Source organism: Portunus trituberculatus, chromosome 17, assembly GCF_017591435.1.
Source record: "Portunus trituberculatus isolate SZX2019 chromosome 17, ASM1759143v1, whole genome shotgun sequence".
In the NCBI taxonomy this organism is placed as follows: domain Eukaryota; kingdom Metazoa; phylum Arthropoda; class Malacostraca; order Decapoda; family Portunidae; genus Portunus; species Portunus trituberculatus.
In genome coordinates this window covers 11,174,298-11,200,821 of record NC_059271.1, presented here as the reverse complement: position 1 = coordinate 11,200,821, position 26,524 = coordinate 11,174,298, and the positions used below count along the sequence as shown (strand labels likewise).

At 37.9% G+C, this 26,524-nt stretch overlaps 1 protein-coding gene across 1 annotated transcript in view; it reads left to right on the top strand.

Moving 5' to 3' along the window:
- The window catches only part of LOC123504859 (glutamate-gated chloride channel alpha-like), a 294,033-nt gene that overhangs the window by 11,058 nt on the left and 256,451 nt on the right, over positions 1 to 26,524 (top strand). Inside the window, exon 2 of the mRNA XM_045255762.1 lies at positions 17,154 to 17,199. The gene's annotated coding sequence lies outside the window, so the exon portion shown is untranslated. The remainder of the gene's footprint in view (positions 1 to 17,153; positions 17,200 to 26,524) is intronic.

Sequence of the window (26,524 nt, the reverse complement as noted above, 5' to 3'; positions counted from 1 at the left end):
GCCCCTCCAACTGCTTACTCTGCATAAGGGCCTTATCCGCCCGAGTATGGAGTACTCTTCATATGTTTTGGGGGGTTCCAGTCACACAGTTTTACTAGATAGGGTGGAATCAAAAGCTTTTCGTCTCATTAACTGCCCTCCTCTGACTAACTGTCTTCAGCCTTTCTCACCACCGAAATGTTGCATCTCTTTCTATCTTTTAATGTTATTTTCATGCTCACTGTTCTACTGATTTTGCTAACTGCATGCCTCCCCTCCTCCAGCGGCCTCGCTGCACAAGGCTTTCTTCTTCCTCTCATCTCTGTTCAGTCCAACTCTCTAATGGAAGAGTTAATCAATACTCTCAATCATTCATCCCTTTCACAGGTAAACTCTGGAACTCCCTCCCTGCATCTGTGTTTCCGACTTCTTACAACTTGTCTTCTTTTAAGAGGGAGGTATTGAGGCATTTGCTCCCTAATTTTGGCTGATGCTTTTCCACTTTTTAGAGAGCCAGCACTCAAAAGTGGGTATTTTTCTTTAATCTTTTCCTTTTTTTTTTGTCCTTGGCTGGCCTTCTTCCCTACATAAAAAAAAAAAAAAAAAAAAAAAAAATATATATATATATATATATATATATATATATATATATATATATATATATATATATATATATATATATATATATTGTTTGTCAAAGAAAGATTGGATATGAACAATCTGTAGTCATTCTTAATGTTATTGTATGTACATTTGCTTAAGAAGTTGCAGGTTGGGGGGAGGGAGTGATTAACTTGTACCTGTAAGGTTTCAGGTCTCCACAAGGACGTCTACTTGTAAAACAGCTAACAACGGAACTCATACTGGATGGTCTGGTTTATCATCTCATAGGATTGAGTGAAAAAAAATAGGTTTTCATCGCTTTTCAGAAAATTTCCAAGTTTGGACTGTTCTTCATGTTTTGCGGCAGACCATTGTAGAGTCGGGGAGCACTCTTCTCAAATGCTCTAAAACCTAGTTCCAAATTCACTCTAGGCTCACAAAGTCTGTAAGGCTTCCTGTTGTGCCTTAGCGACATGATAGTGTAGGAGCGAAAATCATGTGGCAAGCTTCCAATGTATCCCGGTTTACCAAAATGTATTGCTTGATGGGTCATAACACATTTAACACATTTTGTATACAATGCATGCCTTGATAGGTAGTCAATGCAGGTCAATGAATGCAAGTGTGATTCTCTTTCTGTGTGATAGACCCTTTATAAGCTGTGCAGCTCTGTTCATAACCAGTTGTAATTTTCTTAAAAGATAGTTTGGCAAGCCATAATACAGACAATTACAATAGTCAATCTTACTTGACATGATTATATGAATCAACATTTTAGTCTTGCTGTCTAAATATTTCTTGAGAAAGGCAATAGTTCTTAAGTGATAAGTCACAGTTTTCACCATGTTTTATCTGCTCTTTGAATGTAATATTACAATCAAGAACCACCCGAAGGTCTTTCACGTTGGTCATCACATCAACTTGCTTGCCATTCATACATAGCATAGAAACATCCAGTCTCCTCAGATCGTTAGTCTTTCCAACAATCATGCATTCAGTTTTATCTTCATTTAACTTTAAATGTTTAGAAGACATCCAACATCCCACATCTTTCTTAATTCTGCTTAGTTTACTCTTTGTGTGGTCAATATCATCCATTGCCATGTATACAGTGATCCCTTGTTTATCACAGTTAATGGATACTAGAACCCCCCACGCGAAAGGTGAAAAACCGCGAAGTAGGATTTGCCCCCTCTAGGAATTTTGGTGTATGTGTATGTGGGTACCAGAATGTTTAAAATATGTAAACAGTATTTATACTTTACATATACAGTATTTTACTTAAATCTGTTTAATTATAAAACCTTATACAATAATTATACATTTACTCTCTCTCTCTCTCTCTCTCTCTCTCTCTCTCTCTCTCTCTCTCTCTCTCTCTCTCTCTCTCTCTCTCTCTCTCTCTCTCTCTCTCTCTCTCTCTCTCTCTCTCTCTCTCTCTCTCACAAAACTTGTGTCCTGTGCCAGGTAAGTATGATTTGCTCAGCGGGCAGAGGGAGAGCGTGAGGTTTCCATGCAAGAAAGACACGTCCTGGAAGGAAGCTCCCCTGTTGGTGAACCCGCTGATGTCACTAGCCCCAGCTCTTTTCCCCTTAGAGCTGTGCATAGGTCAACCTTCTATTCTATGGGCCTTGGATACAACAAGGGAAGATGTTGGGTGAGGCTGCATATGTATACGAACAATACATGTACAGTGCTTTACGTACATAGTAACGTACATTGTCGTCGTTATTACACACCAACTTACCGAATTACTGTATGTACAGTATTTGTAAGTGATGCCATAGACCCCGTGATATAGTGAAAAATCATCAGAATGTATCTACAAGTATGTATAAAAACCACGAAACAGTGAGGCTACGAAAGTCGAACTGTGAAATAGCAAGGGAACACTACTTTTTGCTGTTTGTGACTTGAGGTCTTTCATGAGGGAGATTTCAGGGCATGTTCTCTGTATTCCCTCCTGCCCATGACTTAGCTCTTTCACTAGGAAGAATTCAAGACATTCTTTATTGCAACCTATGGGTTGGCCTTTGTTTGGAACTAGCACCTTTACAAGTCACTTTATTTTTTATCTAGTTTTTAAAGTGTTATTTATTTATTTGTTTATTTATTTATTTACTTATTTATTTATTTATTTGAATTTATTTATTTATTTATCCATCCATATTTCTTTATATCTCAATTTAAGAGGGGCATCAACTAAATTAAACAAGATTAGGCTATATGAAAAATGCCCACTGAGATCCTAGTCTCCAAACAATCAAAAAGCAGTTGTCAAAAATTGAAGGATAAGTGTTTTAAAGCATTCCTTTTGAAAGGGTGTAATTCACAAAAAGGAAATACAGAAACTGGTAGGGAGTAACAGAGTGTATTTGAGAAAGGGCAAGAGAAAGATGAAAGTCTTTGTGCAGTGAGGCAGAACTCAGCTTTTGCAATATAAGTGGCATAAACCACATACCATGCCATACATCTTAGTAACATGGTAGGTAGCTTGCTTCATGAAAGGAAATAGGATTTTATTTTCTCCAAACAACCAGGATTTGTGAAGGAGAAAAGTTCATCAGTCCCCTGGTGCAAGACTCCGGTTAGTGGAATTTTGTGTCAACACTATTTTAACAGAAGTTAGAACTTACAGATAACCATATGATGGTTGATGTTGTGATCTCAAGATTATGGTTAAGAAAATAACAAATTTAAGGTTAAGTTCATATGTCTTTAGATATAACTTTTCTTTTATTGGAAACAACTTGTGTTCATCTCAGTGATGGCACTGATACTCAAACCCTTTATTAGTAAAGGATGTTTGTATTACCCGATTAATTCTTTACCATCATCTTCAGTTTACCTGCCTTTTGTTAGAGAAAAGGCTTCTCATGGTTAGGGAAAAGAGGGATGGAGAATGAAGCCTCATTGTCTGCCTACCATGCCTTGATATAAAAAATTATCTAAAATTTAAAGATAATGTCTTGAATCCTTCTAGAAAAAGTTCATGTTTAAAAAGGAGGTAATACATAAATGAGAAAAGAGTTCCAAAGATTATTTTATGGCTCCCTTCTGATGCCTGCTCTTTGCTGGAGGAACAGGGACTACAGTGTGAAAAAGATAATCTCAGATTGTCTCTCATGCTGGTAATTAACTACAGAGATATCCTGGATAGGAGGTTGTAAGGATTGCTTAAGAAAGGCCCAACAATATATAGCAGTGTGTTTTGTCAAAACAGAGTAGCATTATTAATACCAACTATTCTTTTCAATATATTTTTCTAACTATTCTTTTCAATATATTTTTAAGCATATTTTCTGGCAAGCTTATGATAGAAGTAATCTTTAGCATAAGACTGGGTGATCTAGGAACTTCACGTAGACAGTTTAAACTACACCTAACCCTCCGTTATCGCATGAAGTTGGTGCCTGAAAAACCACGCGACAGTGGAAAATGCGATAACGGAAGTGAAGAATAAATAAGAAATAAATAAATTGGTGCCTTAACCCAAAAATTTTCCTAAAAATTTTTTCTGTTACCCTAAATTTGCTACGATTAATACTGGAGTAGCTTATTTACATTTGACAATCTGAAATTAATGAAAACCAGCTCTGAACAGCATAATACCATGTGCGAGACTGACAGGTGGTGATGGTGGTGGGGGTGGTGAGCAGAGTGACCGGAACCAATCAGCTCCCTTATTCAAATCACGTGACGTGAATACACAGCGATGATTGGCTGCTGGCTCCTCTTCCTCCTCCTCATGATCATCATCTTTCTTCCCCTCCATCTCTTCTTCCTTCGCCCCTATCTTAACATTCATCGGTGTGTGGTTGGGATATGGGTACTACTACTACTACTACTACTACTACTACTACTACTACTACTACTACTACTACTACTACTACTACTACTACTACTACTACTACTACTACTACTACTACTACTACTACTACTACTACTACTACTACTACTACTGCTACTACTACTACTTCTACTACTACTAATACAGTATAACTAATACAGGTGCACGATAATGACTTTCCAGATGCGCTAAAACTGAATTTTGCAGATTTTCATAAGTGCGTGATAACGCCTAAACGTAATAACGGAAGGGCGCGATAACGGAGGGTTAGGTGTATTGTTGTGTGGTGTATAATGCTGTAATAGACATAATTGGTTGTTATGCCTTCGTTAACAAGGTTATTAGTTAGGATGGATATTTAATTAAAGACTAAATCACATTATTTGTGTCATATTTAGGGTAGTGGGAGAATCACCATCCAGAAGTAGTTGTAACACTTTATTTCCAGAAAGATTTGACCTGTTGATTAATCAAGATGAATACCCAAATTCTATTTGTTATGTTTACATGACATGCATGACGAATATCAAATCAATGGAATCACAACAGTATAATTACAACTGTGCCTCCTAACTGGAACTTTATAGTCTCATAATTAAGCTTCCTATTGAATCCCATGGGTCAGCTCCTGTACACACAGGTTGGTCCAAGGGCAAGGAGTGCTTGCACTGTAGTAGTGACTTAACTGCACCAACGCACCCTTCATTATATGCGGACTCAGAAAGTTCAAACACGCAAAACGATTGCTATTTCACAATTCTTCTCCGAAGTGCCAACCACAGAAAACAGTACTGTTGACCCTCGCTAACTTGGACTAATAGGGGGAAAGGTTGGTCTGAGAGATGTGAATGTCTGACGTATACAAATTTCCCACTCCCCACACACACAAAAAAAAAAAAAAGAGAAGGATGGGGCAGGCAGGTCAACTTGGACTTTAGGAGGGCAGTGCAAGATTTATTTTGGGATTATTATCTCTCTAAAACCTTCAGTCCCTAAATTACCAGATGGTGTAATTTATTTTTTGATTATTAAATATTTTTTGTATCAGGAAGCCATTTTTAAATGTCTCATAGTTGCGTCATAGCATGACTCACACTCTAAAAAATTATACATCACTTAATGCTTGTGTTTGTGCAAAAAAAAAATTTATATGAATATTTATCTTGATAAATTTCAACCTTTGTGTGTGTGTGTGTGTGTGTGTGTGTGTGTGTGTGTGTGTGTGTGTGTGTGTGTGTATTCACCTAGTTGTATTCACCTAGTTGTAATTTTACAGGACCTGGGTATCATACTCGTGTGGCCCCGTCTCCATATCTACACACATCCAACTTTCCTTTAAAACTATGCACACTCCTTGCTGACACCACCTCCTCACTCAAACCATTCCACACCTCCACACATCTTTGTGGGAAACTATATTTCTTCACATCCTTCAAGCATATTCCTTGGCTATCTTTTTACTATGCGATCTTGTAGTTCTACTTAAGTTTTCCTCTCTCAACATCATTTGCTCATTATCCACTTCATCCAGTCCATTCAACAGTTTATAAACCTGTATTAAATCTCCTCTTTCTCTTCTTTGTTCCAAGGTAGGCAAATTCATTTCTTTTAATCTCTCCTCATAGGTCATTTCTGCCAATTCCGGAACCATTTTTGTTGCCATTCTCTGCAATCTCTCCAACTTCCTTATATGCTTCTTTTTATAAGGGGACCAAACCACTCCAGCATATTCCAATCTTGGTCTAATTACCATACTAATTAATTTCTTCATCATATCTTTATCCATATAATGGAAGGCTAATCCAATATTTTTATCAAATTATACGTTTCTCCAAACATCTTATCAATATGAGCCTCAAACTGCCCATGGTCTTGTATTATCACTCCCAAATCCTTTTCCTTTTCCACCTTTTTCAACACTACTTCTTCACCCATCTTATATGACCCTCTTGGCCGTCTTCCACTTTTCCCATCTCCATCACATGACTTTTGCTCAGATTAAATTCCATTTGCCACCTCTTGCTCCACTCCCAAATCTTATCCAGGTCTGCCTGTAAAATTTCACAATCTTCTTCACTCTTCACACACCTACACAACTTCGCATCATCGCAAACAAATTAATATAACTGTTTACTCCCTCTGGCATGTCATTAATATATACCAGGAAAAGTATTGGTGCCAGCACTGAGCCTTGTGGGACTCCACTCTCCACCACCAACCAGTCCGACTTTGCATCCCTTATTACCGTTCTCATCTCCCTCCATCTCAAGTAGTTTTCCATCCACTTTAACACTTTTCCTTTCAGTCCTCCATAAATCTCTACTTTCCATAACAGTCTCTTGTGAGGTACCTTGTCAAAAGCTTTCTTTAAATCCAAATATACACAGTCCATCCATCCTCTCTCTCTTGTATTTTGTCAACCACTCTTGAATAAAAGCTCAGTAGATTTGTTACACATGACCTCCCTTTCCTGAAGCCAAATTGATGATCTGATAATAACTTATGATCCTCCAGGAACCGTATCCAATATTTCTTTATCACCCTCTCACAAATCTTACCGACCACACTTGTTAGAGACACAGGTCTATAGTTAAGAGGCTCTTCCTTACTGCCTCCCTTATAAATGGGCACCACTTCAGCTCTCTTCCACTCTACTGGTACTTCCCCTGTTTCTAATGAGCACCTTATAATATCATTTAATGGATCAATCAATTCTTCTCTACACTCCTTCAATAATTTTCCTGAAACTTCATCTGGTCCCATCGCTTTATCATCTTTAAGTTCCTCCAACATTTTATATAACTTCTTTTTAGGTATCTTAATGTCCTCCATATGCACATTTTCTTGTACATTCTGTGGCTTTACAAACATTGTTTCTTCAGTAAATACTTGCTGAAACCTATTATTTAGCAATTCCGCTATATTCTTAGGGTCATCTACTATCCCTTGCTCTCCTTTTAATCTTTCAATGGACTCTCTCTTTTTAAGTTTACCATTTATGAACCTGTAAAACAATTTTGGATGTTCCTTACTCTTGTCTACAATATCTTTTCAAATTTTCTGTCTTCCTCCTCCTTACCCTCACATACTCATTTCTCGCCACTCTATAATTCTCCTTATTTAGTATATTCCTGCTCTTTTCCATCTTTTCCAAGCCACATCTCTCTTTTCCTTAGCCTTAACACAAGTTGCATTAAACCAATCCTTTCTTCCTTCCTCTCTCGGTTTATACTTTGGTACAAATTTCATAACTCCTTCTTTATAATATTTCATAAAAATCTCATATTTCTTTTGCACTTCTCTGATTTGTAACATCTCCTCCTAATCTAATTTTCTGAAATAATTTTTCAAACTTTCTGTGTCCATCTTTCTATAATTCAATCTACCACTCCTGTATGTCTCGTCCTTCCTTCGCTGTGTTGTTGCTATCTGCATTTCCATAACCACATGATCACTCTTTCCCAAAGGACACTTGTATTGTATATCTCCACATAGGTACACTTCTCTTGTTAACACCAAATCCAGTCTAGCCGGTTCATCATCTCCTCTATATCTAGTATTTTCCTTCACCTTCTGTTCCATCATATTTTCCATCATTAGATTAAGAAATCTCTCTCCCATGCTTCCTCTCCAGCACCACTTACTAGATTTTCCCAATCCACCTCCTTACAATTAAAATCTCCTACTAGTATCACCTTTCTTTTTTCAGATAATACACTTTCCAAACTCTGTAAAGTATCCTTGATCATATTGTCGTATTCCCTTAATGTCCAAGAATTTGTTTTAGGAGGTACATAGGTCACCATGATTATTAATTCTTTTCCATCACTCTTTATCCTTATATACTTATCACTTCTGCGTTGTTCTTCCCATACCAAACCTTATCCACATTTCTTTCTTTTTTTGTCATAATCATAACTCCTCCACCTTTACTCTCCCTATCCTTTCTCCATATATTATATTTATTATCCAAATTTATCTTTGTTTTTCATGCAGTTTTGTCTCAGTCAAGCACACTATATCAGGCTTCTCCACTATCATATAGTCTTGCAATTCCAATCTACTTGACAGTATCCCATCTATATTAGTATACATTACGGTCCACCCACTACTCCCTCTAGGGGTTCCTCCGTATTCCTTCTTTCCACATACCACTTTCTGACTCTCTCTCCTATAACTCTCCAAAAAAACTTTTCTCTTTCCTCCTCAGACCGCTCATCATTTTTCCTTCTCGCCTCTTCCACCAATTCCTTATATCTTCTTCTCTCTTCCTCATTTCTATTCTTTCTCACAAACACCTCTTTACAACCTTCTATCTCTCTTAACTTTGATGTTCTATATAGAATATCCTTTGCAGATTGTTGTGACTTCAGTACTACTTTAATTGGTCTGCTCACTCCCTCCTTATACGGACCCAGTCTATGGATCTCTTCCACTTCTTCTTGTAGGTCTTTTTTTTCATCATCGTTTAGATTTTTGAACAGATCTCTTACCGTTTTTAATTCTTCCTTAATTCTCTTAGGCTTATATGTTATATTTTGTTCTTTCATCCCAAATATTAACACACTCTTCTTCTTTTCTGCTATTTCCCTTATCAATGTTTCCTTATTCTTCATTACATTAACCAGTTCCTTGGACCTTTCTTTTTTTGTCTTCCTTCAACTGATCTTTAATTATTTCTTGTAATCCAACCATCTCTGCTTCCTTCGACTCAGTCCATTGTGTTTTCTTCAGTTCCCATTCCCTTTCAAGCCTTTCATTCTGCTCACTAATCATTTCCTTTAAGTCATCTTTCTCCTTTACTACTCTCTCCATTTTCTCCTCCAACCGTCTCTTGTATTTTTCAACCTCCACTTTCAAGTGCGCATTCTCATCCACCAATCGTTTTTCATTTTCCTCCAGTCTCTTAACTCTTTCCTTCAAAGCCTTGCGGAATTCTCTATCCTGCTCCTCCTCACTCCTCTGAACTTTTAATTCCTTCACTAACTCCTCAAATCTCTTCTCCAACATTACCAATCTACCTTGCAATGTTGCCGCTGTTGAAGCTGGACTCATGCTTTGACTGGCCACTTTCGGCTTTGCTCCCTGGGCCTCATCAACATATTTTGTATTTGGTAATTTATTCCTTACCGGTCTATCCATTTTTTCTTACTCTTCCTGGGAACATGTGGGTGTGTGGTCACTGGGGGCCAGGCCTGGTAGCTACGTGTGTGGTTGGATGCGTTGGCGGCTGCTATGGCTGGCTTTTGTGGGTTCCCGCTCTGTCGTTTGGAGTGTGGAGGTTCTCCCACCTCCGATCACTCCCATGTACACGCCACCAGGCTACGTTCACTCTGTACACTCGTTCACTCCCTCTGGTCGCCCCTCAATAGTAATAACTATTCTCACTCAAGCACATTGCTTAGCGTGTGGAGTGTTAGTTAGATGCCGCTCTTGCGCAGGAGGCACGTCCGCTCTCCATGGAGCGCGGAGTGTGTGTGTGTGTGTGTGTGTGTGTGTGTGTGTGTGTGTGTGTGTGTGTGTGTGTGTGTGTGTGTGTATTTACCTAATTGTATTTACCTAATTGTAACATACGGGAAAAGAGCTATGCTCGTGTTGTCCTGTCTCCATATCTATTAATGTCCAGCTTTTTCTTAAAATCATGAATATTCCTTGCGTTGACCACTTCCACGTCTAAACTATTCCATGCTTCCACCCTTCTATGAGGAAGCTATATTTTTCACATCTCTCCTATAAGTGGCCATTTTAGTTTTTCCCATGCCCTCTCGACATTCTTTCATTCCACATACACAGATCTTCCCTATCCATTTTTCCATGCCAATCATCACTCTGTATATTGCTATCAGGTCTCCCTTTCTCTTCTGTTTTCCAGGGTCGGAAGTTGCATTCTTTTCAGTCTGTCTTCATAAGTCAAATCTCTTAAGTCAGGCACCATTTTGTTGCAGCCCTCTGTACTTTCTCTAGTTTCCTTATGTGTTTCTTTAAGTTCGGAGCCCACTGTATTGTTGCATATTCAAGCCTCGGTCTTATCATTGCAGTAATTATTTTCTTCATCATTTCTTCATCTAAATATACGAACGCCACTCTTATGTTCCTCAATAAGTTCAATACTTCTCCAATTATTTTGTTTATATGTCTCTCTGGCGATAGGTCATTGGTAATTGTCACCCCAAGGTCTTTTCTTCATGACTGGTTTTATGTCTTCATTTCCTATCTTGTACATACTCCTGATTCTTCTTTCACTCTTGCCAAACTCTATTTTCTTGCATTTTGTCGTGTTGAACTCCATTTGCCATGTACAGCTCCATTTCCATATTCTGTCCAAGTCTTCCTGGAGTAGTTCGCAATCTTTGTCACATCTCACTTTTCTTAACAATTTTGCATCGTCTGCAAATAGGCTCACATAACTGGACACCCCATCCACCATGTCATTTATGTAGACGCGAACATTACTGGTGCCAACACTGATCCCTGTGGAACTCCACTCTCCACCAAGCCCCATTCTGATGGTCTGTCCTTAATTATTGTTCTCATTTCTCTTCCTACCAAAAGTCTTCCATCCATTTTAGTAAACTGCCATGCACTCCTCCTACCATTTCAAGTTTCCAGATCAGTCTCCGGTGTGGTACCTTATCAAAGGCCTTTTTTAAATCCAGATATATTCCATCAGCCCAACCATCTCTTTCCTGTATTACATCTATCACCCTCGAATAGTAACATATCAGGTTTGTCGTGCATGAACGCCCTTTTCTAAAACCAAATTGACACTCACAAAGTATGTCATTTTCTCCAAGAAGTCTGTCCATCTATTCTTCACCACCCTCTCACACATCTTAGCTACCACACTTGTAAGTGACACTGGTCTATAGTTCAATGGGTCTCTCTTGTTACCTGATTTATAGATTGGGACAATGTTAGCTCTTTTCCAGTCTTGGGGCACTACACCTTCCCTTAATGAGGCATCAATTACTTCACAAACTTTTTCTGCCAGTTGCTCCCTGCATTCTCTTAAAATCCATCCTGATACCCCATCAGGTCCCACAGCTTTTCTCACTTCTAAACTCCCCATCATATTCTTGATCTCCTCCACAGTTACTTGAAACTCCTTCATAATCCCTTTCTGTTCCATTACCAGTGGTTTGTCAAAAGCAGTCTCCTTTGTGAATACCTTCCGAAAGCATCCATTCATAGCCTCTGCCATTTCCTGGGATCTTCACTGCATACTCCATTTACTTCTAAACTTTCAATACTTTCTCTATTTTTGATGTTGTTGTTCACATGTCTGTAAAAAGCCTTGGTTGGTCTTTACATTTATCAATTATATCCTTTTCTTGTTTCTTTCTTTCTTCTCTTCTAATCAACACATATTCATTTCTTGCTCTTTTGTAACTTTCCCACTGCTTAATCCGTCTTTTCCTTCTCCACCTCTTCCATGCATCCTCTTTTCTTGTTCTAGCCTTTTCACATCTATCGTTAAACCAGTCCTGCTTTCCAACTTCTCTATGTTGTCTTATTGGTACAAATTTTTCTCACCTTCTTTGTATATTTTTATAAATTCCTTCCACTTTTCATTTGCTCCTTAGCACTCTTGAATTTCATCCAATTTGTCTCTTGAAAGAATTTCTTTAGGTTTCCAAAATCTGTCTTGGCATAATTCCATCTTCCCACTTTATATTCTTCATTTCTTCTAGATTTCTCTTCATCTATCACCTTGAACTCCAAAACTGCATGATCACTCTTTGCTAAAGGGCACTCCACCCTCATCTCCTCAATGACCATTGGCTCTGTACTAAAGACCAAGTCCAGTCTTGACGATGCTCCCTCTCCTCCAAACCTAGTATCTTCTTTGACCCACTGAGTTAACACATTTTCCATTGCCAGTGTCAATAGTGTATTTCCCCATGTTGTCTCTGATCCTTCCATTGACCAGTCCTCCCAACACACCTCTTTACAATTAAAATCTCCCATCATTATAGTTCGTTCACAGCCACCCAACATTTCTTCCAGACATGTTCCTGTATCACTTATCATTTCTTCATATTCCTGTACTGACCATGCATTTGTCTTAGGTGGTACGTACACCACTATGTAGTGCCTCTTTTTCCTTCATTAGTTTCTGCTCTGATCTTTAGCACTTCTGCCTTTCCCATACCTTCTTTCACTTGATCCACCTTTATATCTTTTTTAACCAGCAACATCACTCCTCCTCCCATCTTACCTACTCTATTTCTTTTCCAAACATTATATTTCCCTTCTCCAACCATCATCAGGTCTTCTCCTCTCTCAGTTTTGTTTCAGTAAGACCCACAATATCTGGGTTCTTGTCCCTCAAGTAATCGTTGAGTTCTAAAATCCCGATATCACTCCATTTATGTTGGAATACATTACATTCCGCTCATACGTAAGTTTCTTTAGTCCTTTCTTGCTGTACTTTTCTGGGTTATGAACCACTTCCTCAGTCTCATATCCAAGATTCTCCAGAAAAACTCTTTCTTCTCCTCTTCTGTCCTCTCTTCATTTTTTTCAAAGCCTCCTTTCTCAACTCATTTAACATTTCTCTTTCCTTTTCACCGAGATCTCTTCTCAACCAAATCTTCCTTGTTGTTTCCTGCTGGGCTAGCCTCCATGACTTCTCCACCAATTCATCTACATCCTTTTGTGACTTAAGTTTGATTCTTATTGGCCTCATACCTTCTCTTGTGAACTTTCCAATTCTATGGAAGTCCTCTATTTCTTGTACTAGGTCTTTTCCTCCTCCTGCACCACATTAATGATATTATTTATCACCTTTTTATGTTTTCTCTCTCTCCATTTTACTCGGTGTCTTATCCTCCTCCACACCAAATATCACCACACATCTCTTTTTGTCTACAGTTTCCCTCACCAATGTCTCATTTGATTTAATAACCTTCACCACTTTCTCAGCAATCTTCTCTTCTATGATCTGTTGATCTATAATTTCAGCAAGGCCCAAAGTTTTCTCCCAGACTCTTTGATTTCCTTTTCCAGACTTGCAACTTTGTAATTTACCTCCTTTCTTTCCACTTCCTGACTTTTTTCCATTCAGCCTGCTTCTCCATCACTTTTCCTAGAGATTCTCCACATTTTTCGCAATTCACTTTAATTAGCTTAACTTCCTCTTTCAGTACTTCATTTTCCTTCTTCATATCGGCACACTCTTTCATTACATTGTCATAACTCGTTTCCAGGCCCCATACTTTTCAAACAGTTTTCAATTTTACCTTCCAACTCCAGAATTTTCTTCACATAAGCGCTCTTCTCCATTATTCCTTGAAATCCTGTGAAGTCTGATTCATCTTTCGAGTTCACGGCCGCCATGTTGCGCAGATGTAAACAAACCAGCTGATGGCTCAAACGCAGGCTACAGTTTATATTTACCTTCCTGGACATTATTTTGCTAATCAACAGTTAACATGACTATATGGAGACGGGACAAACATTACCAGCTCCTTTCCCACCTTGGTTACTCTTAGGCAATGGTAACTGTAGAATTAGAGATGATTGCTCTGGAGCTCAGCGACCACATCCGCCATCGACGATGTGTGTGTGTGTGTGTGTGTGTGTGTGTGTGTGTGTGTATTTACCTAGTTGTATTTAATCTTTATGTGTGTGTGTGTGTGTGTGTGTGTGTGTGTATCTCTCACCCAGTGACTCAGTACATAGCCAGGCGTCAAGAGGGCTTATGCATCATTTAGCTTTACACTTTCAGAAATAACTCCTTACAGGCATAAATTAACTAGAATTACAATCAGAAACTTCATCAAGGGAAGACAATGAGAAATAAATGTATATTTGTGTATAATTTTGAGACAGCTGTGGCTGACAGCTTAACCTTGAATCCTTGCCTCCTCTCCATTACGTGTGTGATCTTCCCCTCCAAGATCCTTGCCTCACTGCCACCTTCATCATCCTCTCTCTATATCATCAGGCTGCTATGATCTTTTCAAACTTTTTATTCTCACTACCTTCATCTTCACAACTATACATAATATAAATCTCACAATAACACCATTACAAAAGATTGATTTTGAGACAAAAGTATAAAGCTGGACAAGACAATAATAATTACAGTAATACTTTGAGATACGAACGCTCCAACATACAACTTTTTTATATACAACGAAAAATTTCATATAATATACGCCTCGAAATACGGAGATATTTTTAAGATACGAATAGCCATCAGTAGGTGGTGCAGCGATTGCTTGGCTGCCCGCGTCCACCAGAACATTCAATTCGCGTTATGTATCGTTGTTCATCTTTTGTGCATGTATGTGTCTGTGCTCCTCGGCAGAGTGTATTTTTTCTTAAGTTTTGTGAACTCAAGACCTCATGATCATGGGTTTCAAAAGTAAAAATAAAAAGGCTGAAAAGAAGAAACTTAGAAGAGTTTCACAATGGATATGAAACACAAGATAACTGCAAAATGAACATGTGCGTATCTGTGACTTAGCCCTGTCTGCTAACTCTAGTAGTAACTGTAAAGTCAAACCATTGTTGGTGTATCATTCTGAGAACCCCAGGGCCTTTAAAACACATAAGGTGTTAAAAGAGAAACTTCGGATCATGTGGCGTGCCAATAGTAAGGCATGGGTAACTCGCCAATTCCTCCTCCGTACTACATATACAAAGTTCTATCACAGCGTCGGTAAGTACGAATGTATTTTGGGAGTTTTCGCTCGCGCTTACTCAGCAGGTTTGGTGAGAAACACACAAAATAGCCTGTATTCACATACTGATTACACTTGGAAATTCAATAAACGAGTGAGTACAAATGATGTTTTGCCCACAAGCAGCTCTTCCTCTTTGCAGTGCAAAAAACCATAAGTCTCTGGATGCTATGGTTACCAAAATATCACAGGTTGAATGAGGTGGTATCATCAGTGTTCGTGGCCTTGCATCCGATCGGGTTTAGCGACCTTGGCTAGAGTGATACAAAACAGACCCCCCCCCCCTCTCTCTCTCTCTCTCTCTCTCTCTCTCTCTCTCTCTCTCTCTCTCTCTCTCTCTCTCTCTCTCTCTCTCTCTCTCTCTCTCTCTCTCTCTCTCTCTCTCTCTCTCTCTCTCTCTCTCTCTCTCTCTCTCCTGTTGTCTCTTCTGATACCACTCTCATTGAAATGTTGTCTCCCCACTACATGGCGAGAGACCCGAGGTGTAGAAGTAAGACGTGCGGGAGAGGTGGCGGAATCGGACACCGTGAAATCATTGTTGCTACCACTATCCATCCATCATGGGAGTTGGTGACACAGTGATGTATAACATATGTTTACTCCTGATGAATGTTGCCAGCTCACAAGCAAATTAAACAGTAAGAAAATGCCCAAAATATAGCCCAAAAATGCCTAAATGTCTATCGATGTTTGCCAAGTCTTTCGTGATGAACGTCTATCGATGTGTCCCAAGTTTTGTGGGTTAAGTTGTTATTTTGGGCAATATAGTACATTTATGTCATGCAAACAATAAACATTGTATTTATCTTATATTAAATCTATATTTGGTTGGTATTTAAAGCATGTAAATTTTTTTGGGGGATGAATTTGTATCACTAGAACAAATTAATTCTATTTCCATTAATTTCTATGGGAAAAATTTATTTGATGTACAATTTTTTTATATACAATGATCGTCACAGAATGAATTAAATTCATATGTCGAAGTACCACTGTACTTCACATTATCATCATCTTACTTTAGCATACTAATAATGATTCAGAGAGTGTCCAGTTCAACCATAAAATGGCATATTGCTGTGAGGCTGCTGGTGGTTCCTTCTGAACCCTCACATACAAGTGAATAATATTTTCTAGAGAAGCGGGGATCTGATGCATTATCATCCTATCATGGTCCAGGAAGTCATCACTGAATAAACAATCATGTGTGAGAATTTCATGTCAATCAGATGAATACAAAAAAAGCAAAACAAGGATGAAGTTTTGAAAAATCTTTAGGAGCGAATATCTCCAGAAATGTTTTCTTACACTTCAGAAATTTTCACAAAATCGGATATATTCTGATTGACTTTTGATTGGTATTATTTTAAACTACAACTAAAATGCAATTTTTGTTGGAATTAGATTTTTTTTATAATGTCAACAGAAAACAAGATATAGGAGAGTGAAAAAAAAAGAAATGACAGGCACTTCGATTATGACTTTAGTCCCTGGGTTTGTCCGAGTCCGACTTATCTCACGAAATCTTACTTACCAGTGTCCAAGTTATCAAGGTTCAACAGTATTCAATCATAAATGAGTCATCATAAACTTGAATTAGCTGTTAAGATGAACAACACTTAATGCAGGCATGGTTTTAGAATGTATTTCATTTGGCCAAATCGTATAATAATTAGAGTAAACTACAAAAGAAAATAAGCTTAACAATAAGCACATATAACACAGAACAACTAGTCCAGGTGAGCATTCACAGTGAATACAATAACAAAAAGGCAAATTATGCAATAGTATATGATTATATACCCAACAATAAGTACATAACACCCTGAACCACATATAAATATTATTCTAATAATACACTCCCATGCCACCAGAGTGATACTATTCCATACATTCCTCAGGAGGAAAAAGAATGATCAGTCTGTGAACCAATAATTTTATTACAGTACAATCCTTCTCACCATACTCACACCATAGCCCAAGTTGTCTATATCTTACAGTTACATCTCATGTGTTTCTCTCTCTGCCAGGAACAGCTGTCAGGACTTCTGCCACCTTCCACTTCCCTCTAACCAAGTTAGTGTCTTGCATCAACACTTTACCACCAGATCTAACATTCCTTTTTGTTACATGCCACTTCTGTCTTATTATTAAAGAAAAAAAATAATCTCTTTGCCATTTGTGCCTGAAACTTTCTACAACACATTGAATAAATACAGATCTTTCCTTTAGGCTTGCATGTTCTTGATAAGAACCTGGGGGACTTTCACACTGGCTATCCCTAACAATAAGTCATTTGGGCAAAGGCATTTGCCCAACTCAATAGTCATACCAGGTTTTAACCCAATGGGTCTTTCATTGAGAAGATTTGCAACTTCAAATAAGACAGTTTGCAAAGTGCAATATGTGAGCACACTATCCCCAATAATAGCAACCTGGGATCTTTTTACCACCTTTGTTAATGACTCACTGCAACCATTTTGCCATGGAGCATCATCAGACCTATTAAATGCCCAAGTCATCTCTTAGTTATTTCCCATCTAGAAGACTTCAGCCATGTCCCAGTTTAAAAAAAAAAAAAAAGTTTTTTTTTTAGTTCACTACTGGCTACAACCAACTGAGTACCAGAGTCAGAGTGGACATTTTGGGATAATCCATGAATAGTTACAAATCTGCTGAAAGTATTGAGAAAGCTTTATGTGTCATATCCATCTGTTAGATCTATATATATTCCATTGGTAGTGAGACAGTTAAATAAACCACCATATGCTCCTCTCCCTTTAAAGTGGTCTGTGTTATAAAAGGACCAAATAAACCTATTGCTATATGAAAGAAGGTGGTGTGATAGTTTTAGTCATTCATTCTAATGTGTCCCTTAATCTGATCATCAGTTAAGCCTTTCAACTTCCTGCAGTTCACATTTTTATATATGATAGACTTGATAAGTTTCAGTACAGCAGGCATCCAGTACTTGCTTTGAAGTTTGAATAGCATGACTTCAATGCCCACATGATCAATATTGTGTAAGTTGGTTACAAACAACTTAGTAAAACAGTGGTTGGCAGTATGCAACACATACTTGTCTCAATTCCAATTGTCTCAACTACTTCTCTATCCTTTGACCAACCACAATTACAACCTCGTTCATAGGAGGTTCTAGTCTTTGATATTTAGGTCCCCAGCCTGCAGCAAGAACTTTCTCTCTACTTTACCTACTGAAATTACTCTGGCAGTGACTCTTATCAGTTTATTGTAGGTACAGGAGATCCTCGCAATTCAACGAGGTTAGGGCGGTTTTTCATTGGTTGAATCAGCGTTTATTCGAATTGTGAAGCAATTTTTTCCCATAAGATACTTAGGAATTAGGGGGGATAGGGACCAATCTCCAGCCTAGACCCCCCAAAACATCACTATAACCTCTAAAAAACATTAATTTAGACTAAATCAGTACTATTAAAGGAGTTATTTATATTTAACTTTTTTTTTATTAAACACATTAGGGTGCTGTACAGTACATTTTTGGAAATAAAAACACTTGCAGCGGTCTCACGGTACTTGTCCCTGTTCTTCCAAATTGTTGATACTATTGATCTGGGGACACTTATTTGCACTGCAACGACACTGTGAGCTATACTTGCCTCACAGTTTCTTATAAGCTGAAGCTTATCTTTGAAAGGCAGGAAACTGTGCTTCTTAGGGCTGGGGCTGGAGGTGACTTTCCGTTGTCTTGAGTCAGACCAAACAAAAATTTTAGAAAAATTAAGATCTATGGATTCTAATTAACACTTTTATAATAAGATTAATTTTCTTGTTAATTAGAATGATGCTATAATCTCTAATCAATAGAATCTTGATAAGAAGATGTAAATATATTTGTAAATACAGCAATACTCTGCTTAACGAACAGGATAGGGGGTGTAGAGCGAAAATTTGTTAAGCGGACGTAATTTTCCCATAGGAAATAATGGAAATAGGGGGGATGCGTTCTGGGCTGGTTCCCAACATACCACATGGGTTAAAAAAGAATTATTTATACGTTTTGCAGCGTATTGGACCACCGGTGTATCACTACTTTTATGATGTCATATGAGTCATTGGAAGTTAGAGGAGCTATGTACAAATTCTCTCACAGATAGCTCCACTGTAATTTGTGCAGGAGTGGATCAAAGTTCGCTGTGGTGAGGCAGAGTCTAGTGTATTGCACTAATGTGGGTAACGTATTAAGCGGCGAAAACATGTTAAGTGGAGCAGAAATATGTACAGGTCAACCTCTTCGTACTGTGGAGTGGGAGAGAGTGAGACAGAGGCAGCCAATACCAGCACCAGGAGCTGGATCCAAGATTCTTTAACAACGTCAAAGCAACCTCCTGCCGCGAAATGGCATTCATGAATGCTTGGAGGGACGGTGACGAGGTTGCTATCAGGTTGCTCAGAGGTTCCTGAGAACACCACCTCTCAAGGTGGTGTTACTGTCTTATATATGCATTTATGTTCACAAAACAACATTTCTATTAGCTTATTACAAACCTTGCCCCCAAGAAAGGATTGTTTTGTAATGCATAAAGTGAAATCTTATATGGAATACCAAAAAATAAAGCAGAGATGAGATTGGCCACAGACAAGGCGGAGACTTGCGCCGGCTTGGCTGCTGCTTTTTCTTCTTCTTCTTGTGACCCTTTTAGCTTGTGTGTTGCTTTCACCACGACATTAAATTTATGTTTTCACTCTTCTATTGCCTGCTATAATGGATATCATATCTTAGTATTCATATACGCTCATGCCATGAGGATAACCTCGACTCCGTGGCACTGAGTGATAGTGAATTACTTATGAAATACCGCAGTATTTCATTAGTAATTCACCATCACTAGCCCTTGCTGCTGCTCTATTGCTATGCTCCTTGACCTAAGCAGAGTTTGATGTGCATCAAGGAAGACAATGAGGATGGCAAGGTTTGATTTGTCAAACCTAGCAAACATACTTTGGAATCAATTTGGGTAAGAATCGGACAAGTAGATTAATTTTTAAATTTGTATGCATATTTTTTCCATTCAAATTCTGGTCTGATTTCTGAAAACCCATGCAAATTTAGCTACCAAGCTTTGACTAGATAAATGGATTTCACCCAAGTCAATGTGCCACTGTAGTGAACATAATAAGATGTCATTTCAAGCCCTAGTAGTGTAAAGTAACTTAGTTGGAACTTACTTCCATACCAAGTATGTTTTATTAATGTATCAATCTGAACTAAAAATGCCTCATTTTGATGTTTGTTAACAGTTAGTTTTAGGAACTTAGTTTTTAGATTTTACCAAACAGCTTTCCTGCTTCTGTATTTCCTCCTTCTAATGACTCAAAATCTTTATAGAGAGTTGTTTCAAGACACATCCTTTAATTTTAGATGACCAGTTTTTACTCTGTTAGGAGACCCACACCTAGGTGGGTCTTTTACTTTTATCATAGTTATGTTGCCCTTGGCTGATGCCTGTCCTACACACATGCACATGCATGTATGCACAAGCCAGAGGACTGGGGTTTGATTTTCCGGTCGGGTGGAGATATTTGGGTGTGTCTCCTTTCACGTGTAGCCCCTGTTCACCTAGCAATGAGTAGGTACGGGATGTAAATCGAGGAGTTGTGACCTTGTTGTCCTGGTGTGTGGTGTGTGCCTGGTCTCAGACCTATCTGAAGATCGGAAATAATGAGCTCTGAGCTTGTTCCGTAGGGTAACGTCTGGCTGTCTCGTCAGAGACTGCAGCAGATCAAACAATGAAGCACACACACATGACGACCCATGGGAATCTATAAGATGGGAGATGGAGTAGAACTGGAGAAAGTAAAAAAGGAAAAGGACTTAGGAGTGACGATGGAAGAAAACAATCAACCGGTAAGCCATATTGATAGAATTTTTAGAGAACCATATAATTTGCTAAGGAATAATGGAATAACATTTCACTACATGGATAAAGAAATGATGAAGAAATTGATAAGTACTATAATAAGACCCGGATTGGAATATGCAGGAGTAGTGTGGACCCCTTATAAAAGGAAACACATAAGGAAATTGGAGAGACTACAAAAAATGGCTGCAAGAATGGTTCCAGAATTTGAAAGGATGACATATGAGGAGAGACTAAAGGCTATGGATCTACCAACCTTGGAACAAAGAAGGGAGAGAGGAGATCTGATACAAGTTTATAAATTGATCAACGGAATGGACCAAGTGGATAATGAGAAACTGATCCTGAAAGAAGAATATGACATTCGAAGCACAAGATCACATAGTAAAAAGCTGAGAAAAGGAAGATGTCTGAGAGATGTTAAAAAAAATATAGTTTCCCGCAAAGATGTATTGAGATGTGGAACAGTTTAAATGAAGTAGTGTCTGCAACGAGTGTGCATACTTTTAAAGTAAGATTGGATAAGTGTATATATGGAGATGGGGCAACACGAGCATAAAGCCCAGGCCCTGTAAAACTACAACTAGGTAAATACACACACACACATACAGACATGAGATTAGAGAAGGAATGAAAGCTGATGATGACTATGCTGGTGAGGGTGAGCGTGTATTCGAAGGCTTCGATACAACGACTACTTCACTACTAAAGAGAGTGTTAAATATTGAATATACTAAACTAGATAAATTGATAAAGGAGAATATGGAAACGAAAGTGAATGAAGAACAGGATAAAGAGTTTTTAAAACTGAGAGAAAGGATAAAAAAAGTGGAAGAAAACGAAGCTTGGCTAAGAGAGAAAAACAAAGAACTAAAAAAGGAAGTAGCTAACTACAAAAAGCAGATGGAAGAAGGACTCGGTAAAGCCGAGAAAGAAAAAGAGAAGCTGAAAGATCTAGTAAACAAGGAAGAGGAAAGAGTACAGAACGTGATTAAAAAAGAAGTACAAGCATGGAGAGTCCACGATAAGAAAGATAAGGCTGATTTTCAGGAGGTGATTCAAGAACAACTTAAAGAAAAAGAAGAAAATATGACAAACAAAATGATAGGAGTCCTCAAGACAAAAGAAAATTTAGTTAGAGAAATTGCAGAAAAAAGAAGAGTGTAGTCGTATTTGGAATAAAAGAAAAAATATAAAATATAGACCAAAAGAGAAAAAGAAGAAATGAAATCAGTCAAAGACCTACTGAAGAATCTAAACGACGAAGATAGGCAGAACTTGGAAGAGGAAGTAGAAGAAATAAACAGAATGGGACCATATCAAGAAGGAAAAACGAGACCAATTAAAATACTACTAAAATCACAAGCAGCAACAGAAGAAATATTATATAGAACAACAAAACTTAGAGAAACAGAAGGCTGCAAGGATATCTATATAAAGAAAAATAGAAATGAGGAAGAAAGGAAGAGATACAATGAACTGGCAGCAGCAGTAAGGAAAAGAATAATGAAAGGTCAGAAGAGGAGAAGAAGGCATTTTTTTGGAGAATTCTAGGAGACAGGATAAGGAAATGGTATATAAACGAGAAGGAAGAGAAAAAAGTGGAACAAGTTTAACTAAAAATGATAAAGGCAAAAGACTAAAAATGATGTATACGAACATAGACGGGTTTTATCAAGTAAACTAGAATTAAGAGATTACATAAAGAAAGAAAATCCAGATATTGTATGCCTGGCTGAAACAAAACTAAATAAGGCAATCAAAATAGACTTGGATAATAGGTATAATGTATGGAGAAGAGACAGAGTGGGTAAAGGAGGAGGAGGAGTCATGATTATGTTAAGGAAGGAGATAGTGATAAACAAATGGAATGGGGGAAGGAAAAGCAGAAGTATTGTATATTAAGATGCATATTAATAAAAAGAGTTAACAATCATTGTAACATATGTGCCACCAAAACAAATTCATGGACCAATCAAGAATATAAAGACATGATAAATGACACAATAAGGAGTCTAACGAGAATTGTTAAAGAAAGGAGAAAAGTGATATTAGTAGGAGATTTCAACTGTAAAGAAGTGGACTGGGAAAATTATGAAAGTGGTATGGGGGAAGAAGACTGGGGAGAAAGATTCTTGAACCTAATGATAGACAATATGATGGACCAGAGAGTAAAGGAATGCACAAGATTCAGAGGAAACGATGAGCCGGCGAGATTGGACCTAGTTTTTACAAGGGATATACAAATGAATGATGATATAAGATATAAGTGCCCATTGGGAAAGAGTGACCATGCAATATTAGAAATAGATATAGAAGAGGGAAAGGAAGATAAGAGACGATACATACAAAGGAGACCGATTAAATTACAGAAAGGCTGATATTGAGAATCTCAAGAACTATTTTAAAAATGTAGACTGGGAGGAGATGGAAAACTCATAGACAATACAAGACAAATATAACTTATTTTTGGAAATATACAAAACAGGAATCAGGGAATATGTCCCAAAATATAGACCTAAAGAAGAAGGAAAGAAAGATTGGTTTAATACAAGGTGTGCCAAGACAAAGGAGAAAAGAGATGGAGCATGGAAAAGTTGGAGGAGAAATAGAAATCCAGCAAATAAGGAAAACTTCAAAGCAGCGAGAAGTGAATATGTTAAGGTGAGGAAGGAAGAGGAAAAGAACTTCGAAAATGACATTGTCGAAAAATGTAAGGAGCAACCAAAATTGTTTTATAGATTCATAAATGGAAAAATTAGGCAAAAAGAAACAATAGAAAGGTTAAAAGGAGAAAACGGGATGGTGGAAGACCCAAAAGTATGGCAGAACTATTAAATAATAAATTCAGGAGGTCTTTACTAAGGAATCCAAATTTGAAAGGCCACTGGGTAATAGAGAGACAGTCTATATGAAAGAGATTAAAGTAACCAAGCTTGAAATAAAAGAGTTAATGAAGGAACTGGATGAAGAGAAGGCAATGGGACCAGATGAAGTCTCAGGCAGAATACTGAAAGAATGTAGGGAAGAACTAGCAAGTCCTATATACAACATCATAAAATGCTCAATATAAAATGGAACAGTACCAGTAGAATGGAAAAGAGCTGAGGTGGTTCCCATATATAAGAGCGGAAGGAAGGAAGAACCTTTAAATTACAGACCGGTATCACTAACTAGTGTAATATGCAAGATGTGTGAAAGAATAATAAAGAAACAATGGATCGAGTTCCTTAAACACAACAAATTAATATCAAATAGTCAATTTGGTTTTAGAAAAAGACGGTCGTGTGTAACTAATTGATTGAGTTTCTATTCTAGAATAGTTGATAGAGTACAAGAGAGAGAGGGATGGGTTGAATGTATTTATTTGGATTTAAAAAAGGCGTTTGACAAAGTGCCACTTACAAGATTACTATGGAAGTTAGAGGAGAAGGGTAGCTTAAAAGGAAGCACATTGAGATGGATAGAAAATTATTTGAGGGGGAGAGAAATAAGGATGGTAGTTAAAGATATGAAGTCCAAGTGGAGAGCAGTAGAAAGTGGAGTGCCACAGGGGTCAGTATTGGCACCAATACTTTTCCTCATTTATATTAACGACAGAAGGAGTGAACAGCTACATAAATCTGTTTGCAGATACGAAACTGTGCAGAGTTATAAAGCAAAAAGAGGATTGTGAAATACTGCAAGAAGACCTAAGTAAGATCTGGGAATGGAGTAAAAAGTGGGAAATGGAATTCAATGTGAACAAAAGCCATGTCATGGAAATGGGAAAGAGTGAAAGATGACCCGTGGGAATCTATAAGATGGGAGATGGAGTAGAACTGGAGAAAGTAAAAAAGGTAAAGGACTTAGGAGTGACAATGGAAGAAAACAATCAACCGGTAAGCCATATTGATAGAATTTTCAGAGAGACATAATTTGCTAAGGAATATTGGAGTAGCATTTCACTACATGGACAAAGAAATGATGAAGAAATTGATAAGTACTATAATAAGACCCAGATTGGAATATGCAGGAGTAGTGTGGACCCCTCATAAAAAGAAACACATAAGGAAGTTGGAGAAACTACAAAAAATGGCTACAAGAATGGTTCCAGAATTTGAAGGAATGACATATGAGGTGAGACATATGAGGCTCTGGATCTTCCAACATTGGAGCAGAGAAGGGAGAGAGGGGATCTCATACAACTTTATAAATTGATCAACGGAATGGACCAAGTGGATAATGAGAAACTGATCCTGAGAGAAGAATATGACATCCGAAGCACAAGATCGCATAGAAAAAGCTGAGAATAGGAAGATGTCTGAGAGATGTTAAAAATATAGTTTCCCGCAAAGATGTATTGAGACGTGGAACAGTTTAAATGAAGAAGTAGTGTCTGCAACGAGTGTGCATACTTTTAAAGTAAGATTGGATAAGTGTAGATATGGAGACGGGGCCACACGAGCATAAAGCCCAGGCCTTGTAAATCTACAACTAGGTAAATACAACTAGTAAATACACACACACACACACACACACACACACACACACACACACACACACACACAGACCAATTAAGATACTACTAAAATCACAAGCAGCAACAGAAGAAATACTTCATAGAAAAACAAAATTTAGAGAAACAGAAGGTTGCAAAGATATATATATATATTGTAACAATGTGGAACAGGTGGGTTGGTGGGTGATGGAAAGAAACTCAGGAGTAGCAGGAGTATTTTATTTCTCCAACGTTTCGCCCATAGGGCTTCTTCAGAGAGAATGACAGGCCTGTAGGCAAAAAAAAAAAAAAAAAAAAAAAAAAAAATGAAAGCGATATTTTCCGTATACAGAAAACCCACTAACAAGGATGATTTTGTCCACTTCTTTTCACGGCACGATATGAAAACCAAATCAGGCATAGTAATAGGGTTCTTCTTACGTGCCTTCAGAGTGTGCAGTGATGAATTCTTACACGATGAGTGCGCATACATCGTGGAAGCATTCAAGAGGTTAATGTATCCACCAGGCATGCTCCTAAAACTGAGGGGATCTCATACAACTTTATAAATTGATCAACGGAATGGACCAAGTGGATAATGAGAAACTGATCCTGAGAGAAGAATATGACATCCGAAGCACAAGATCGCATAGAAAAAGCTGAGAATAGGAAGATGTCTGAGAGATGTTAAAAATATAGTTTCCCGCAAAGATGTATTGAGACGTGGAACAGTTTAAATGAAGAAGTAGTGTCTGCAACGAGTGTGCATACTTTTAAAGTAAGATTGGATAAGTGTAGATATGGAGACGGGCCACGAGCATAAAGCCCAGGCCTTGTAAATCTACAACTAGGTAAATACAACTAGTAAATACACACACACACACACACACACACACACACACACACACACACACACACACACACAGACCAATTAAGATACTACTAAAATCACAAGCAGCAACAGAAGAAATACTTCATAGAAAAACAAAATTTAGAGAAACAGAAGGTTGCAAAGATATAT